This window comes from Culex quinquefasciatus, chromosome 1 (genome assembly GCF_015732765.1).
Source record: "Culex quinquefasciatus strain JHB chromosome 1, VPISU_Cqui_1.0_pri_paternal, whole genome shotgun sequence".
In the NCBI taxonomy this organism is placed as follows: domain Eukaryota; kingdom Metazoa; phylum Arthropoda; class Insecta; order Diptera; family Culicidae; genus Culex; species Culex quinquefasciatus.
In genome coordinates this window covers 1,539,111-1,552,828 of record NC_051861.1, presented here as the reverse complement: position 1 = coordinate 1,552,828, position 13,718 = coordinate 1,539,111, and the positions used below count along the sequence as shown (strand labels likewise).

The window sequence follows — 13,718 nt, the reverse complement described above, 5'->3', positions numbered from 1 at the left end:
ATTTCATCGCCACCATTTTGGCCGCCATCTTGGATTTAAAATTCTTAATACTTAAGACAATCAAAAATAAGCCAACGAAGAAAAACATATTTTGTAATTCGATTATCCGAAGTGGCCTCCGGATAATCGAGTCTGGACTGTACAATTGGCTACCTCACACTTGAGACTCGAATCTAAGCATCTTATCAGGAAATACACTTTTTTTCTGGCCTTTGAGAGCAAATATAACTTCCATAATGATCTAAAAGTGACATGGAAGTATTTTATCCTAAATGGCGGACAATATGACGGCGAATAACTTTTTTGAATATTTTTTTGACATTCAAAACCCAAATTCATCTAATTTGAGGTCGCTGAATTTGAATGTATCTAAAAAAATAAGAAGAAAGATTTTTTTCTGTGACAATTAACTACAAATCGAAATAAATTTTGCAATTTCAGATTTTTCTAAAAGCTAAAAGCTAAAAGCAGTTAGTTTTTTCTTATTAAAATAATTGTTGAAACGGAATCAAAAATACCTTCATATTTCAAATTGGTTTAATTGATTAAACAAAATTGTAACATTGTTTAAGGGTTATGTAAATCGGCAAAAATTTCAGAGGTTGGTTCATCTATCAATAAAATAAATTGGAACACATTTGGTTGTATATTTGCTGAGATATAGCTATTTGATGTTAGCAGTTTCAAAAAACGGGTGCCCGATATCTCAACACTGCTTTGACCAAATCGGCTCAAAATTTTTGGTGAAGACTCATTAAACCTGTCCCATGTGCATGACGAAGGCCGATTATAAAAAAAATAAAAAAAATATTTTCGTGTTTTTCATATAAAAATTCGTCAGTTTTTGATTTTTTTATTCAAAAAAATCCAAATTTCAAAATCGGGCTTCGTCATGCACACGGAATATGTCTTGAGAGTCTGCACCCCAAATTTCAACCAATTTGATCTATCCCATCTCGAGATATCGTGGCACCCGGAAATCAACTCGGTGTTCCGAGAAAAACGCTCACAAAGATTGACAGTCCGCTTTGCACATGGCAAAAGTTTTAACTTAAATAGTCTTCTACTCACTTAAATCATGACATATCTCAATTAAACTTTCAGGAGTGATTGGAATTCATCTTTGTAAAGGATTTAATAAATATTCGGAATTAAGAAATATTGTGATTTTCTACATGTATGTAACCCCTTAAACAAATATTATGAGACAACAAAATCCATGTCACTCCGTTTTACGGTTTGCATTAATTTCTTTAAAAAATCGATTGATTTATATGTAAGGCAATTTACCGTGTTTCAGCTCTGACAAAAAAATACACATTTTAGGAACAAACACTTTGTTGGGTGTAAAAAAAAGATAAGTCACTACTTTGTTCCAAGTGTGTACTGGGAACATTCATGAATTACATCACACGACACAAGCATTAGATAAATCTGGATCGAAAAAAGTAATCCAAATTTTGCTTTACGTCTTTAAGGAGAAATGTTAAGATAAAAATAAACTTGTGTTACGTCATCTCTAAACGATCCCCAAAAATATGAGTCATTATGTCAAAACAATATTTTGCCGAAAATCAGACGAGCGAAGTATCGCAAGCGTAGTTGACGTGGATTTACTCAGTTTCCAAAACTGTGAGTATTATTATTTTAAATTAGCTTTTTATTCAACTTCGTTACAATTATTCGATGCGTAAATGTTTGTTCGTTAATCGCTTATAAAATAATTGATGTAAATCTATGAAAAAACATATTTTTTCTGATTTTAGTATCTTTTGTTTAAAATTGATCTCGTCATGAGTTATACTTGTTGTTAAACAATTTTGTAGAAATAGTGACACCAAATAAAATGGTTATTAACGGTAAGATTCATTTCATAAGTAAAAAATTGTGATTTTACAGCAACAGGTCCGCCATGTTTGAACTCACATATGCTTGACCTTGAAACGAAAACGAAAGTGAGCTGCAGGTAAAACTTTGAACTTTTTTCCCTCGGCTTGTACTAGTATTGGTCAAATCAGTTTGGTTTTTGACATGGTGGAAAACGTTAAAAAAACGGTGATGGCAATTGAAATAGGATTTGTTAAGCTGGTTTTTTTCTTTCCATTTAAAAAAAACTAGAATATTTACGAAAGAAAATTCATCATTTCTCTTGTTCTCACGTTCTCTGCATAAAACTGATGAAAATGTATATGCGGGCAGTGTATTCGATTTGCAAAAACTCTCAAGTCAGCTAATAATTTTTCATTTTTTTCAATTCTTAGTGTGCGATCTGACTCAAATACAATGGCACGTGAAATCAACCTCGGGATTGTAAGTTTGCTAGAGTGAATTCTAATTTCCGATCAAGTATTATTTGACATAGTAAATCATTAATTTTATTAATTTTGTACATTTCAGGCCCAACTGACGATTGTCGTGGGATCCGTACCTGTCATTCTGTACCTTCCTGAAAGTCTTCTGAGCCGCATATATCAGTTGACTGGCAACGACATGACCGGTGTGGACCAAACTAACGATAAAGCCGAAGCGGACGATGATATAGAACCAACCGTCGACCAACAGTAAAACAACCGCAACATTTTGACAAGGATTATTAATAACATCAGCTGGAGATTTCCTAGCACCTGGCTCGGCGAGTCAAAATGGCCCCGGGTTGGAAGGGTTTTCGGACCGATTATAAACATCGGGTAATCTGAAGACCCTTCAGCATAATTGGTAAATCTTTGGCTTAAGATCGAACAAGTATTGTAAATTGAGTAAATCCACAACGAAATGGTACTTTATGCTCGTCTCCACCGTACAACATCTAACGGTTAAGTACCATTTCGAAAACAACCCGCAACTCGTCTGTGATAAAAAGAAAATCAAACTATATTTTTTTTGACTTTTATTTTTTTTGTGCCGAAATATTACCTAAATCACCAAATTTTCCTCCTTTCCCGCACGCGAAAAGCAACTGAAAACTCGTCGCCTACCAATTTAAGAACAAACGCGCGTCAACAAGCCTCAACGTGACGCCAAGGAACCCGAGGCGCCTCCATGGCATGCTTTGCAAAATTTCTTCTGTTTTTAGCCGTTTGAGTGCCGTACAAAACGCTCACGAGTTGATTAGATTATATTGTGTTCACGGTGCTGCTGCCAGCGCAGGTTGTCCGTGATTAGTGGATAAAGTTTTTAACGCGAGATGAGCATCGGCCCTGACGAACTACCCCCTCGGTGTAAAGCGCATGTAAAAATGTCGGAATTTAATTAAGGTTTGAACGGTTTTTTTATATTTACTTCTTCGGCTGCATGCTTTTTCGGGGTGATTTTATGCTCGTTTTACGGTGGCCAGAGTCGGTCACTGAAGGCTGTCCGTGGACTTTTTTTTCCCTTGACACGCTCCGAAAAGGTATTTTAAAGTGAATCATACATGGTCCATAGATGACCATAAATCACGCCCCTCTCTGGTGGTGGTATTATGTGGTGAGAGGAAATGTTCTCGTCGGGGAATAGTAGTGCACTTTTAAGCCAGTAGGTACCCGTGGATATGAATGCCTAAAGGGTTACAGAAAAAAAACACATTTTCAGGTGTCCACCAAGACTCAAGAAGTAGCTCATAGCTGGAATGCAGTGCAGTCAGCCGTAGGAAACCGGTAGGACAACACATCAAATGGATACTTCTTTTCGGTTTATAACACACCCACTTGATTTCTGGTAGATGCTGACGCTGATGCTGCTGCTGCTGGCTGGACCAGTTTTCATCACTTCACTTCCTTATGAAGAAGGGGCATCGAATATCACATAGAATTGCTAATGAGGCCAAAGATGAGTTCTGATGAGTCGCCTGAACAACTTTTCCCCTTCATATGATAATCTCTGGAAGACGAGCTTAGAGGAAGATACTTGCGACTGTCAGAGATTGTGCGATGGACATTTCACATTTTGCCTTCAAGGCGAACGACATTCCACGGCAAGATTAACAGTCCTCTTCTCGCGATAAATTTGCATGGTTATAGAAGTGCGAATCTTTTTTCTCCTCAAGTATGATTCAATGTGAAGAAATTAAACTACCAAAAACCTAATAACAACAAATCTCCATTATTCAAATCCTGCCACTTATCCCCAATTATGGTCACAACCATTCGGTTCGTTCACCTTCAACGAATAGGTTTCCCATCATCCCACACAGGGCTCGCACGACGACGTTGCGCCAAGTGAATGTCCGTCCAGCAAAACTCCCAAAAAAAAAAACAAAAAAAAATCTCCTCACTAATGCCCTAATACAGCTCACCACCACCCTCTGTAGACGACCAGCTCGCTGAAGGATGACTTTGAGAAAATCACGACGTGCTGTCGAAAAAAACAAACGCAGCAGCACACTTCCATTCAAATTTCAAGGGCTTTTTGGGCCGAATTACGCCGGGCTTAGTCGGTTTCGGTTGGGAAGGAACAGCGAGGGAAAAAACGCCTCAAATAACTCGCCACTAATTGCACGGACAAGGGAAATGTTTGTCGAATCAATGTTCGGCATTCTTGGGCGGTAAAGTCAGGGCAAGGTGATTTTTTTTTTGTTTTTTGTCTAACTTTGGAGAATGCAAGCAGGAATTAGAAAATGAACTTGAAAAAAAAATTTTAACACAATATAATGCATAACCAGATTAATTTACATCATATTTTACTAACATATGTTATAAAGAGTTTCAAATTAAATATTCTCATACAATTGAAAACATTAATGTTTTTATTTAACTCATTTCGTAAAAATAAAAAATATGCTTACTGAAATAACAAGCCAACATTGCAATATTTACATTGAAGGCATGAAATTGAATTATTCAGTTGGTTTGCAATAACACTACTCGACAAAACAAAACTTGTGTCAAGGGATTGACGATATCTCATCCGTTCCTGAGAGAAAAGGCATCCCCGAATCCGATGCATTCGACAGAATTTGATTTTATGTCCACGCGGACTGATGCAAATCTGGTAAATTTTTTAACATAAAAAATCGAACAATTTAAAAAAAACCATGCGTCTCCTCCCAATTATATGAGCCATCTACAAGAATATGGAAGCGCCTGGTGCATAACCATTTCCTTTAAGCACAACGGAAACAACCAATACAAATGTATAAAAAAGTTGTCAAGTTCTCGGGGGGTCCACAGCTAGCATTTTTTGAACGATTATAAAAAATAAATATTAAAAGTTTAAAATTAATTTATTTAAAAAACATATTTTTTGATTAATATGTTTACTAAAATTTTATGTATCTCAAAGGTCTATGGGTACTTCGGGATGTCCATGGTCATCCAAGGACTCCCTGGAGTTAAGATCTACGAGTCTACCGCCGTAACAAGCAATAGGTCGTCTTATTTTGACCCCGGATCTTGTGCGTATAGCATCAGTGGATATGGTAGACTACTGTATGAATGTGTTGGGATGTTCATGGTCATCCAAGGACTCCCTGGTGTTAAGATCTACGAGTCTACCGCCGTAGCAAGCAAGAGGTCGTCTTATTTTGACCCCGGATCTTGTGTGTATAGCATCAGTGCATATGGTAGACTACTGTATGAATGTGTTGGGATGTTCATGGTCATCCAAGGACTCCCTGGAGTTAAGATCTACGAGTCTACCGCCGTAACAAGCAAGAGGTCGTCGGATTTTGACCCCGGATCATGTGCGTATATCATCAGTGGATATGGTAGACTACTATATGAATGTGTTTGGATGTTCATGGTCATCCAAGGACTCCCTGGAGTTAAGATCTACGAGTCTACCGCCGTAACAAGCAAGAGGTCGTCGGATTTTGACCCCGGATCATGTGCGTATAGCATCAGTGGATATGGTAGACTACTATATGAATGTGTTGGGATGTTCATGGTCATCCAAGGACTCCCTGGAGTTAAGATCTACGAGTCTACCACCGTAACAAGCAATAGGTCGTCTTATTTTGACCCCGGATCTTGTGCGTATAGCATCAGTGGATATGGTAGACTACTGTATGAATGTGTTGGGATGTCCATGGTCATCCGAGGACTCCCTGGTGTTAAGATCTACGAGTCTACCACCGTAACAAGCAAGAGGTCGTCGGATTTTGACCCCGGATCATGTGCGTATAGCATCAGTGGATATGGTAGACTACTATATGAATGTGTTGGGATGTTCATGGTCATCCAAGGACTCCCTGGAGTTAAGATCTACGAGTCTACCGCCGTAACAAGCAAGAGGTCGTCGGATTTTGACCCCGGATCATGTGCGTATAGCATCAGTGCATATGGTAGACTACTATATGAATGTGTTAGGATGTCCATGGTTATCCGAGGACTCCTGGAGTTAAGATCTACGAGTCTACCGCCGTATCAAGCAAGAGGTCGTCTTATTTTGACCCCGGATCTTGTGCGTATATCCTTGCTTACCACTTAAGCCAAACGGCGACCTATTGTTTGTTACGGCGGTAGACTCGTAGACTCATGGGAGTCCTTGGATGACCATGAACATCCCAACATTCATACAGTAGTCTACCATATGCACTGATGCTATACACAAGATCCGGGGTCAAAATAAGACGACCTTTGCTCGTAGATCTAACACCAGAGAGTCCTCGGATGACCATGGACATCCCAACACATACAGTCTACCATATCACTGATGCTACCTGATCATCGCGACGACTCGGCGACGAGAGTACCATGGACATTCCAACACATTCATATAGTAGTCTACCATATGCACTGATGCTATACGCATAAGATCCGGGGTCAAAATCGACGCCTCTTGCTGTTACGGCGGTAGACGTGATCTTCAGGGAGTCGGATGACCATGAACATCCATAGTAGTCTACCATATCCACTGATGCGCTGATCCGGGGTCAAAATCCGACTCTTGCTTGTTACGGCGGTAGACTCGTAGATCTTAACTGGAGTCGGATGACCATGAACATCCCAACACATTCATACAGTAGTCTACCATATCCACTGATGCTATACGCACATGATCCGGGTCAAATCCGACGACCTCTTGCTTGTTACGGCGGTAGACTCGTAGATCTTAACTCAGGGAGTCGGATGACCATGAACATCCCAACACATTCATATAGTAGTCTACCATATCCACTGATGCTATACGCACATGATCCGGGGTCAAAATCCGACGACCTCTTGCTTGTTACGGCGGTAGACTCGTAGATCTTAACTCCAGGAGTCCTTGGATGACCATGAACATCCCAACACATTCATACAGTAGTCTACCATATGCACTGATGCTATACACACAAGATCCGGGGTCAAAATAAGACGACCTCTTGCTTGCTACGGCGGTAGACTCGTAGATCTTAACACCAGGAGTCCTCGGATGACCATGGACATCCCAACACATTCATACAGTAGTCTACCATATCCACTGATGCTATACGCACATGATCCGGGGTCAAAATCCGACGACCTCTTGCTTGTTACGGCGGTAGACTCGTAGATCTTAACTCCAGGAGTCCTTGGATGACCATGAACAACCCAACACATTCATACAGTAGTCTACCATATCCACTGATGCTATACGCACATGATCCGGGGTCAAAATCCGACGACCTCTTGCTTGTTACGGCGGTAGACTCGTAGATCTTAACTCCAGGGAGTCCTTGAATGACCATGAACATCCCAACACATTCATATAGTAGTCTACCATATCCATTGATGCTATACGCACATGATCCGGGGTCAAAATCTCACGACCTTTGGCTTGTTACGGCGGTAGACTCGTAGATCTTAACTCCAGGGAGTCCTTGGATGACCATGAACATCCCAACACATTCATATAGTAGTCTACCATATCCATTGATGCTATACGCACATGATCCGGGGTCAAAATCTCACGACCTTTTGCTTGTTACGGCGGTAGACTCGTAGATCTTAACTCCAGGGAGTCCTTGGATGACCATGAACATCCCAACACATTCATATAGTAGTCTACCATATCCACTGATGCTATACGCACATGATCCGGGGTCAAAATCTGACGACCTCTTGCTTGTTACGGCGGTAGACTCGTAGATCTTAACACCAGGGAGTCCTCGGATGACCATGGACATCCCAACACATTCATACAGTAGTCTACCATATCCACTGATGCTATACGCACATGATCCGGGGTCAAAATCCGACGACCTCTTGCTTGTTACGGCGGTAGACTCGTAGATCTTAACTCCAGGGAGTCCTTGGATGACCATGAACAACCCAACACATTCATACAGTAGTCTACCATATCCACTGATGCTATACGCACATGATCCGGGGTCAAAATCCGACGACCTCTTGCTTGTTACGGCGGTAGACTCGTAGATCTTAACTCCAGGGAGTCCTTGGATGACCATGAACATCCAAACACATTCATATAGTAGTCTACCATATCCACTGATGATATACGCACATGATCCGGGGTCAAAATCCGACGACCTCTTGCTTGTTACGGCGGTAGACTCGTAGATCTTAACTCCAGGGAGTCCTTGGATTACCATGGACATTCCAACACATTCATATAGTAGTCTACCATATGCACTGATGCTATACGCATAAGATCCGGGGTCAAAATCCGACGACCTCTTGCTTGTTACGGCGGTAGACTCGTAGATCTTAACTCCAGGGAGTCCTTGGATGACCATGAACATCCCAACACATTCATATAGTAGTCTACCATATCCACTGATGCTATACGCACATGATCCGGGGTCAAAATCCGACGACCTCTTGCTTGTTACGGCGGTAGACTCGTAGATCTTAACTCCAGGGAGTCCTCGGATGACCATGAACATCCCAACACATTCATACAGTAGTCTACCATATCCACTGATGCTATACGCACATGATCCGGGGTCAAAATCCGACGACCTCTTGCTTGTTACGGCGGTAGACTCGTAGATCTTAACTCCAGGGAGTCCTTGGATGACCATGAACATCCCAACACATTCATATAGTAGTCTACCATATCCACTGATGCTATACGCACATGATCCGGGGTCAAAATCCGACGACCTCTTGCTTGTTACGGCGGTAGACTCGTAGATCTTAACTCCAGGGAGTCCTTGGATGACCATGAACATCCCAACACATTCATACAGTAGTCTACCATATGCACTGATGCTATACACACAAGATCCGGGGTCAAAATAAGACGACCTCTTGCTTGCTACGGCGGTAGACTCGTAGATCTTAACACCAGGAGTCCTCGGATGACCATGGACATCCCAACACATTCATACAGTAGTCTACCATATCCACTGATGCTATACGCACATGATCCGGGGTCAAAATCCGACGACCTCTTGCTTGTTACGGCGGTAGACTCGTAGATCTTAACTCCAGGAGTCCTTGGATGACCATGAACAACCCAACACATTCATACAGTAGTCTACCATATCCACTGATGCTATACGCACATGATCCGGGGTCAAAATCCGACGACCTCTTGCTTGTTACGGCGGTAGACTCGTAGATCTTAACTCCAGGGAGTCCTTGAATGACCATGAACATCCCAACACATTCATATAGTAGTCTACCATATCCATTGATGCTATACGCACATGATCCGGGGTCAAAATCTCACGACCTTTGGCTTGTTACGGCGGTAGACTCGTAGATCTTAACTCCAGGGAGTCCTTGGATGACCATGAACATCCCAACACATTCATATAGTAGTCTACCATATCCATTGATGCTATACGCACATGATCCGGGGTCAAAATCTCACGACCTTTTGCTTGTTACGGCGGTAGACTCGTAGATCTTAACTCCAGGGAGTCCTTGGATGACCATGAACATCCCAACACATTCATATAGTAGTCTACCATATCCACTGATGCTATACGCACATGATCCGGGGTCAAAATCTGACGACCTCTTGCTTGTTACGGCGGTAGACTCGTAGATCTTAACTCCAGGGAGTCCTTGGATGACCATGAACATCCAAACACATTCATATAGTAGTCTACCATATCCACTGATGATATACGCACATGATCCGGGGTCAAAATCCGACGACCTCTTGCTTGTTACGGCGGTAGACTCGTAGATCTTAACTCCAGGAGTCCTTGGATGACCATGAACATCCCAACACATTCATACAGTAGTCTACCATATGCACTGATGCTATACACACAAGATCCGGGGTCAAAATAAGACGACCACTTGCTTGCTACGGCGGTAGACTCGTAGATCTTAACACCAGGGAGTCCTCGGATGACCATGGACATCCCAACACATTCATACAGTAGTCTACCATATCCACTGATGCTATACGCACAAGATCCGGGGTCAAAATAAGACGACCTATTGCTTGTTACGGCGGTAGACTCGTAGATCTTAACTCCAGGGAGTCCTTGGATGACCATGGACATCCCAACACATTCATATAGTAGTCTACCATATCCACTGATGCTATACGCACAAGATCCGGGGTCAAAATCCGACGACCTCTTGCTTGTTACGGCGGTAGACTCGTAGATCTTAACTCCAGGGAGTCCTTGGATGACCATGAACATCCCAACACATTCATATAGTAGTCTACCATATCCACTGATGATATACGCACATGATCCGGGGTCAAAATCCGACGACCTCTTGCTTGTTACGGCGGTAGACTCGTAGATCTTAACTCCAGGGAGTCCTTGGATGACCATGAACATCCCAACACATTCATACAGTAGTCTACCATATCCACTGATGCTATACGCACATGATCCGGGGTCAAAATCCGACAACCTCTTGCTTGTTACGGCGGTAGACTCGTAGATCTTAACTCCAGGAGTCCTTGGATGACCATGAACATCCCAACACATTCATATAGTAGTCTACCATATCCATTGATGCTATACGCACATGATCCGGGGTCAAAATCTCACGACCTTTTGCTTGTTACGGCGGTAGACTCGTAGATCTTAACTCCAGGGAGTCCTTGGATGACCTTTAAGACCTTTAAGATACATAAAATTTTAGTAAACAAATAAATCAAAAAATATGTTTTTTAAATAAATTAATTTTAAACTTTTAATATTTATTTTTATAATCGTACAAAAATGCTAGCTGTGGACCCCCGAGAACTTGACAACTTTTTATACATTTGTATTGGTTGTTTCCGTTGTGCTTAAAGGAAATGGCTATGCACCAGGCGCTTCCATATTCTTGTAGATGGCTCATATAATTGGGAGGAGACGCATGGTTTTTTAAATTGTTCGATTTTTTATGTTAAAAAATTTACCAGATTTGCATCAGTCCGCGTGGACATAAAATCAAATTCTGTCGAATGCATCGGATTCGGGGATGCCTTTTCTCTCAGGAACGGATGAGATATCGTCAATCCCTTGACACAAGTTTTGTTTTGTCGAGTAGTGTAATTAGTATTCAAAAATTGTAAGTTTTGAAGAAAATATTGTTTTATGGAAACAATTTTTTTTTGCGGTACTGTACAACTAAAATTCACAGAAACTCAAAATATTTTTGAATTAACATGTTAAAACTGATTATAAACGCAACGAAATGCACTTCAATTTGTTTTCAGCTGTTTGATTACATTGAAATTTTGATATTTTTGGAAAAAAAACAAATTTTTTTACTCTGAATTTTCGGCCTCGGGGAGGGAAACTAAAACTTAGAAAAATATTTACAACAGCCTGTAAGGACGTTTCAAATATTGTTGAAACTTTGTATCGCTCCATTAAGATTGGCATACAAAATCGGGATTCAGAACAATGATTTTACAATTACTGGATTTACACTATCTTTTTATGTATAATTTATTTGAATTGAACCACATAATTCAAGTTCTTAATAAATAAGGGGAAAACAACTTTTCTGGCGATATTTCCAAAAACAACTGAGCATATCTCTACGAAATCGGTTTTTTTTTAGAATTTTAATTTTTGTATTTTTCAATCCGACTGAAACTTTTTTGGTGCCTTCGGTATGCCCAAAGAAGCAATTTTGCATCATTAGTTTGTCCATATAATTTTCCATACAAATTTGGCAGCTGTCCATGCAAAAACAATGTATGCAAATTCAAAAATCTGTATCTTTTAAAGGAAAATGATACACGGTAAAAAAAATGGTGATTTTTTATTTAACTTTTTGTCATTGAAATTTGATTTGCAAAAAAACACTATTTTTAATTTTTTTTATATTTTGATATGTTTTAGAGGACATCAAATGCCAACTTTTCACAAATTTCCAAGTTGTGCAAAAAACCGAGTTATGAATTTTTTAATCAATACAGATTATTTCAAAAAATCGAAATATTGGTCGCAAAAAACTTCAACTTTATTTTTCGATGTAAAATCAAACTTGCAATCAAAAAGTACATTAGTGAAATTTTGATAAAGTACACCGTTTTCAAGTTGAAGCCATTTTTAGGTAACTAATTGTCGCAGTTTTTCATTTTTTTAAATTAGTGCACATGTTTGCCACTTTTGAAAAAAATATTTTTGAAAAGCTGAGAAAATTCTCTAAATTTTGCTTTTTTAACTTTGTTGATTTGACCCTCAGTTGCTGAGGGTCGATATCTCAGCAACTAATGGTCCGACATTCGCGATTTTTTTTCTTTACGAAAACAATATTCTCAATTTTTTTGAATGAAGACTAACATTTCAAAAGGGCCAAATGTTCAATATTACGCCCTTCAAAAAAGTGGGTCTTGGTTTAAAATTTTTGAAAATATTTTTTTCGAAAAGATCGGAAAATTTCACGAATTACAAAAAAAAATCGAATTACCGAAATCTGCGAGAACTGCTTAACTTTTAAACAGGGTGGCCTCTCAAATCTGGATCAGGATATAAAGTAAAAGGTTGAAAAAAGTAAATAAATTTAAAAATATATATAAATTTTCTTGACTCTTTTGGTAAAAAATAAATCTAACATATATTTATTGAAATTCCTTAAAAATTAGAACATCCATAATTCCGATGCAGAGAAAAAAAACTTTAAAAAAGTGGGTCTTGGTTTAAAATTTTTGAAAATATTTTTTTCGAAAAGATCGGAAAATTTCACGAATTACAAAAAAAAATCAAATTACCGAAATCTGTGAGAACTGCTCAACTATTAAACAGGGTGGCCTCTCAAATCTGGATCAGGATATAAAGTAAAAGGTTGAAAAAAAGTAAATAAATTTAAAAATATATATATAAATTTTCTTCACTCTTTTGGTAAAAAAAAAATTTAACACATATTTATTGAAATTTCTAAAAAATTAAAACATCCATAATTCCGGTGCAGAGAAAAAAAACTTGAACAATTATAAAAAATAAAAAATCAGAAGCTTATCAAAATATCCAATATCCTGATTCATTTTTTAAATATCTAGGCATATTTATCTGTCCCGCAGTTTTGTCAGGAAAATAAGAAAAAAAATGTGCAAATGCAAACTATATATAGTTTATTTAATATATTGTAAATTTTATTAATTTATTATTAATGACTTCTTGAGTATACATTAAACTAGAACTAGACTATATTTTTTAAAAAAATATGCTTGGAATTCCCGACTTTTGACAAAAAACGCGAATTCTCAACTTATTCCCGACCTTTTTGAATGTTGGTAAATTTTCGACGTTGTCCCGTTATCGTGGCCACCCTGTAACAATTCAATTAAACAAATGCGAGACTTTCGTATTATTTAGTTTTTCGAAAAATTAATGAGTTTTGGATGAGTTAAAATCATAGATATTGTGTTCAAAAAAGAAGAAATATACTCACTTTTGG

General features: G+C 39.0%; 1 protein-coding gene and 1 long non-coding RNA gene across 3 annotated transcripts in view; one reads left to right on the top strand and one right to left on the bottom strand.

Moving 5' to 3' along the window:
* LOC6032072 (protein artichoke) overlaps positions 1-13,718 on the bottom strand; it is a 39,867-nt gene that overhangs the window by 11,337 nt on the left and 14,812 nt on the right. The window lies entirely within an intron of this gene.
* LOC119768758 lies at positions 1,538-2,872 on the top strand. The gene is made up of 3 exons (XR_005278210.1): positions 1,538-1,632; positions 2,262-2,310; positions 2,398-2,872. It is a non-coding gene; the product is annotated as an uncharacterized LOC119768758 (long non-coding RNA).